The sequence below is a fragment of the Pimephales promelas genome, chromosome 10, assembly GCF_988280905.1.
Source record: "Pimephales promelas chromosome 10, fPimPro1.hap1.1, whole genome shotgun sequence".
NCBI lineage: Eukaryota > Metazoa > Chordata > Actinopteri > Cypriniformes > Leuciscidae > Pimephales > Pimephales promelas.
This window is the reverse complement of record NC_142778.1, coordinates 32387986-32393985: the sequence shown is the minus strand read 5'-3', so window position 1 is coordinate 32393985 and position 6000 is coordinate 32387986. Positions and strand designations below refer to the sequence as shown.

At 35.3% G+C, this 6000-nt stretch overlaps 1 protein-coding gene across 1 annotated transcript in view; it reads left to right on the top strand.

The window, feature by feature from the left end:
• The first annotated feature begins 4734 nt into the window (after positions 1-4734).
• Positions 4735-6000, top strand: part of mctp2a (multiple C2 domains, transmembrane 2a) — a 49796-nt gene continuing 48530 nt past the window's right edge. Inside the window, exon 1 of the mRNA XM_039683805.2 lies at positions 4735-4840. The gene's annotated coding sequence lies outside the window, so the exon portion shown is untranslated. The remainder of the gene's footprint in view (positions 4841-6000) is intronic.

Genomic DNA, 6000 nt, shown 5'->3' with positions numbered 1-6000 from the left:
GACATTAAGTCAAAGAAATGAAAATGTCTCTAAATTGATCATTCTTTTTATTTTTGTTGGTGTTTTTAACAAATAGGAAGAGAAAAGGTAGCCGTCATTGTACATTCATGCAGCTCCGACAACTCAATGGTAACGCAAGCCAAAGCCTCTATGTAATTTTGTCGTACTGTAGTTTGGGAATTTTCAGCATTTCTCTCTCGATGTTTGTTTCATATTAGTTCTGTCATAGTGTGCATTGTTGCAAACCTTGGAAGACGATTAACATGCAAAGCAGATCTTGAAACGATATCTAAAGCCATGAACACTTGCTGTTCTGTTTGTAAATTAAAGATTTGAGCCAAACCTTTTTTTTTTCTTTTGTTATGTACATAGCAACTTTAATATATATCACTTTTGGTGTAAGTACGTATGTATTGTACCTTCACCAGATTCAAGAAAAAGTATATTTTTGTGGATTACTGCCAAGTTTACAAGGCGAGATCCTTATTAAGTAGAGTATTCACTGGTTAATATTTACTATTTTGTTAACTATACTGTACTTTCTTCAAATCTGACTATTACTGGTAATAATCAAAGTGTTTGTTTTTTTTCCTAGAAGGTCATTTTTGGGTCGTTTACCCTTTAATGGTGGTGAATGTCTGTCCATAAGAAATTGTAACAACAGAGCTGTATGATTCAGGCTTAAGTGTCTATTTTGTTTTGTAAAACGATACTCGTCATGCTAAGAAAAAAACAAAAAAAATGTTTTGTGAGGGATTATTCTGCAGCTGCCGAATACACTGCCTACTTTAAAGGAGTAGTTCACTTTTAAAAAACCTTTTGTTGATAATTTACTCACCCCCATGTCATCCAAGATGTCCATGTCTTTCTTTCTTCAGTCGAAAAGAAATTAAAGTTTTTGGTGAAAACATTCCAGGATTTTTCTTCATATAATGGACTTCAATGGGAACCAAATGGTTCAAGGTCCAAAAGACAGTTTCAGTGCAATCTGTTCAAAGGGCTTTAAACGATTCCAGGCGATGAATAAGGGTCTTATCAAGGGAAACAATCGCTCGTTTAAAAAAAAAAAAAAAGTTTTAAAAAACAAACAAAGTTTAAGTTTTATAAGCTCAAATGGTCGTCTTGCTCGGTTCTGTGATGCGCGTTCGTAACTCTCCTGTTTGAACTCGTTCATAAAACTCTCCTGTTCGAACTCGTTCATCAATTAGTTCATTTCGTTCATTGAATGAACCAAATGACACGAAAAAAGATTCGTTCATTTCGATAAACGCGTTTGAACAGGAGAGTCACGAAAACGCATCACAGAACAGAGCAAGGTGACCATTTGAGCTTATAAAACTTAAACTTTGTTATTTGTTTTTTAAATGAGCGATTGTTTCACTTGATAAGACCCTTATTCACCATCTGGAATCGTTTAAAGCCCTTTGAACAGTTTGCAGTTTGCACTGAAACTGTCTTTTGGACCTTGAACCGTTTGGTTCCCATTGAAGTCCATTATATGGAGAAAAATCCTGGAACGTTTTCATCAAAAACCTTAATTTCTTTTCGACTGAAGAAAGAATGACATGGACATCTAGGATGACATGGGGGTGAGTGAATCATCAGCAAATGTTTTTTTAAAAGTGAACGACTCCTTTAACCCATCACAGCTTAGATGCACTATTCATCGACATCCAGTACGAGACGCATCTCTCTTTACAGACCTTCCCACAGTTTGTAAAGAAAGCTCGTTTTGTTGAAACCCTGTTCAATTCATTTCAACCGAATTCCTCTGAAATTGTAAATACCATATCTTTAAGTAACCCTACTTCACGCATACGTGCATACTACGTACAGTACACCTTTCGAGTTCTTTTGTGAATTGGCTCATCTACAGATTTCCTAATGTAAAGGACACACCTTAAGGAGGCATCGGTTCTGTATTGCTGGACAAGAGAGGGGTGCTGTAGCTTTCTCCGGCGTCGCGTTTCGCTCAATGTGCATATCTCCCCCGTCGCGGGGCTCTTCGTGTGCGGCGGCTGTTTGTTTGTGGCCTCTGGCTTGCATCACACCTTACTGCCCCTCAGGTGGCAAAGCGTCAGGGGATTCAGCAGCTAAAGATGGAAATACTAGACAATGCAAACAAGCTTGGACATGATATCTGTACTGGATTGCACAAAAAAAAAAAAAGTTTGTATGTTCAAGTTTGCCATGGGATGCTCTCCTCTTCAGATTTGTTATGTATTCGGTCGGTGTGCGCATCCTCCCTGCCCTCTTGAGCACCACAGCAACTGGCAATAAGCTGATATTAATCTATGCAGTCCCCAACCCACACATAGAGCACAAAGCATTCACATTGAAAGTAGTATTCTTAATAAAAAATAAAATATAAATCGAGCGAGGAAAAAAATTAAAATCATGCATATTATATTATCACACCCATTAACCATACAATGTTGCCTAGTTGATGAATGAGATAATGACTGTTAACCCTTTTGTCCTTAAGTGCTTGCATATTAAAGAGATAGTTCACTAAAAAAAATCTGTCATTCCAAATTTGGTGATGATATTTTATTTTTATTTTATTTTTTGTTGCAATTACAGCCAAAACAGTATCGACCCCATTGATATTCATGAATCGAATTCTCATTTTTTGGGTGAACTATCCCTTTAACTTTACATATAAAGGCACACTGACTTAAATATGACAACCACAAGAGCCATGCAAACACTGCTTTAGCTATAGCTTTAGATTTAATCTCAGATGTACGAGCTTTGTTGTCTGAAACCCATTAGAAACTTCTACGATGTCTGTCGAAATCATTTAAAGTTGATCAAAGCTTTTCAGGGTAGACAAGCAATAATGCCAGCCCAGTGTTCTGAAAGCACTGAGGATTAAAAACATGCAGGATTTTCGTATTGAGGTGAATGCACACACACACACACACACACACACACAAACACTCAACATTAGTGCTTGATTAGGAATCAGGGAGTTTCTCTGCTACATGCACAATTAGAGCCTTATTCCAAAGAGTTGCTAGTGTTGCGAATCAAATCTGATGTCACTCATCACATTTTGAATTCATCGAAACGAAATCACCGGTCCCTATAAATGCACATGAGAAATACATAAGAGATCTCAAGGGGGGAGGCCGATCCTTTGGTGTCACAAACTGTTGAATGTGAAAGGAAAGGATAAAGAGGAAACAACAACTGTTTGTTGCTTACTTTCTTCACTTTGCTGTGCAAGAGTACACTGCTTTGCTTTATGGCTTTTCTAAATCAGAATTATGTATTTGGTAATTGTTTGTAGTTACTAGTTCACTTCAAGAAGCTGTTTGCGGTTTGGACGCTCAAACCGTTTGGCGGCACAAGCTGGACTTTGTTGCCATAACTGAAACAAGATGTTTCAAAAATGATTTAAAAAAAAAAAAGGACAAAAAAAAATGAGTAAAACATGAGAGAGAACTTTAATCTGCATTATATTTCCCTTGAATGTGTTGTTTTATCTTCATTATACAATAAATATTCTAGTGAACTTTTTATTGAATGACTAAGATATTATGCTAGAGATTGTTGTACAAATTTGTATTCTGCATTCACTAAAGTAAAGATATTGGCTTTTATTGTGTAACATAGGTTCTCTCGCTTATTCTGTGCAAACTGAAGTGAACAGTTCTTTGAATTTGAGTAGACTTTGTCCACATGTGAAGTCCCAAACATTAGAATCTGTCCGCTTTATTAAAAACCTCATTGTACCCTCAAATCCTCACTCTATGTGCCTTCATACTGCATCTCTGAGAAACACACAGTCAGTGCACATGGAACTTCAGTGTAGAAGTTGGGGAATATATTGCCCATGAGCTAGTTTAGGGTTTTATGAAACACATCTATTGTACCAGACAGTCAATAAAAAAATAAATAAAAAAAAAACAGTCATTACCAGTCACATAAAAAAAGCATTTGTTTATATGAATAATTTAATACACACACTGTATGCTGTCATCAAGTATAGCTCTTCAAGTTTGTGAAATTATTGAAACAAGCTGAAAAAACTCTTTAAACTCTTAAAAAAAAAACATAGCCTAAAACTTAATAATAATAAAAAGTTGAATTAATATTAAAGGTCAATGGTTTTTATTAACACATTTTTGAATTACAAATGTCAATACATTTTATTAAGGTTTCTGCATTTTAAAAAGGTATATATTTGTATAATATAAAATCTCATCACGTCATTGACACATTTACATGCAATATGAAAACGATCCAGCAGGTGGCACTGAACCAAACCCAATAAGAAATGGATTTTTTTTTTTGTTTTGTTTTTTTAGCATTGCAAGTTCAATCCCAAGAAGCATTGGAAAGTAAATAGTTATTTCAGATATGATATTTTAGATTAACAAAATAAATAAATGTTAATAATAATAAAAAAAAACGTTACCCAGGTAGCAAACAGACGTTGTATTTGGCCCAACGTCTGTTTGCTACCTGGGTCAACCAAATTATACAGGCCTAGCTACATACAAAGCGTAAAATGTAAATGAACACCACTAGGAGTGTTCTTTGACATTTTTAAGTAAGTTATCTAGCAAGAATGCAAACAAAATCATTTTAAAGTATCTCGGAAGAAAACAAACAAAGCATTGTACAGTAGTGCATGCTAACAACCTGAATCTCCGGTAAAAAAAACTCTGCAAAACTAGTCATAACTCCGCCCTGGAGAGGCAAACCGGTCCAAGCTGAAATATCTCTCTGAAGACATCATTACTGGCATTTACAGGTGATGTGAAACTTGCTGCAGTTGTCAGTCATGTCTTCTACAAGAAAACACGTCCAGTAGTTCATCTGGAGAGAGGTAAGAGCTAATACTATTAATAGTCCTCTTCGTTAAATATGTTTTCATGGTAACATAGGCTAGTTTCTGTCAAAAATATATCTGCTACAGATGTTGCTAGTGCTGTAAATCTACTTCATTGTGCACACTTGAATATTTAGCTATTTGCAGAAATGATACAATCTCAAACTTTCTTTTTGCTGTAAATTGTCGAATTGTGCTAATAATTAAGCTGCCATTACATCAACATTTAGAAACCAGCCTAACACACCTCTAAATCTGAAAACAAGGTAAACACCTCGTCAACATTTGTATGTATCGTAGTAACAATATATGGTGTAACTTAATCAAATTCATAATTGTGAACTATTGTACAGAGAAATAATGTTTATTCATTTACTCTATATTCGTATTTCTCATTTTAACTGTTGCTGACAAAAAAATCTCTGGTATGCTTTCCTGTGGAGTGTATTTTTGGAAATTTGTTCGTTAATATTGAAACTAAAACCCTTGTGTTTACATTTCTAAGGCAGAAATGATACACTGTAACAATGATATGATCTGAAGAAGTCATGGCAACCATTTTTGCCTTAGAAATGCCAGAACAGTGGTATTTCTTCCTCCATCACTCATCTAAAGAATAAACTAAACTAATGGGCTTTATGCCCAGCTGAACTACTTCCTGAACTTCAGCCAGCTCCTTGTTTCCTGTCTGCCATTATTGGCCAAATTGATTAATTCAGGTGTACCTGACCTCAGTAGTCATGCCAACAATAATCAGACACACCTGAATTAATCAATTTGGCCAATAATGGCAGACAGGAAACAAGGAGCTGGCTGAAGTTCAGGAAGCAGTGCAGCTGGGCATAAAGCCAATTTAAATTTCATTTTTTAAGTAACCGTTCAACTTCTTTTAATGAGCTGAAATTACTTGCACAGCCAATTTGATTATTCTTAAAAATGTCAATTTAATTTTTACATCATGCTATTTAATTTAGACAAAAATCCAAATACTTTTTTCACTCACTCCTCCATGCTGAAGCTGCTGCTGAATTAATTTCAGTCAAGACTCTTACTTTAAAATCTGGTGTGTTCTGAGGAAATTGAAATGAAACGGGTTGCTTTCAAACTTTCTTTAAGGAATACATGTCCTGCATCTCTTGATTTTATCATTTTCAAAA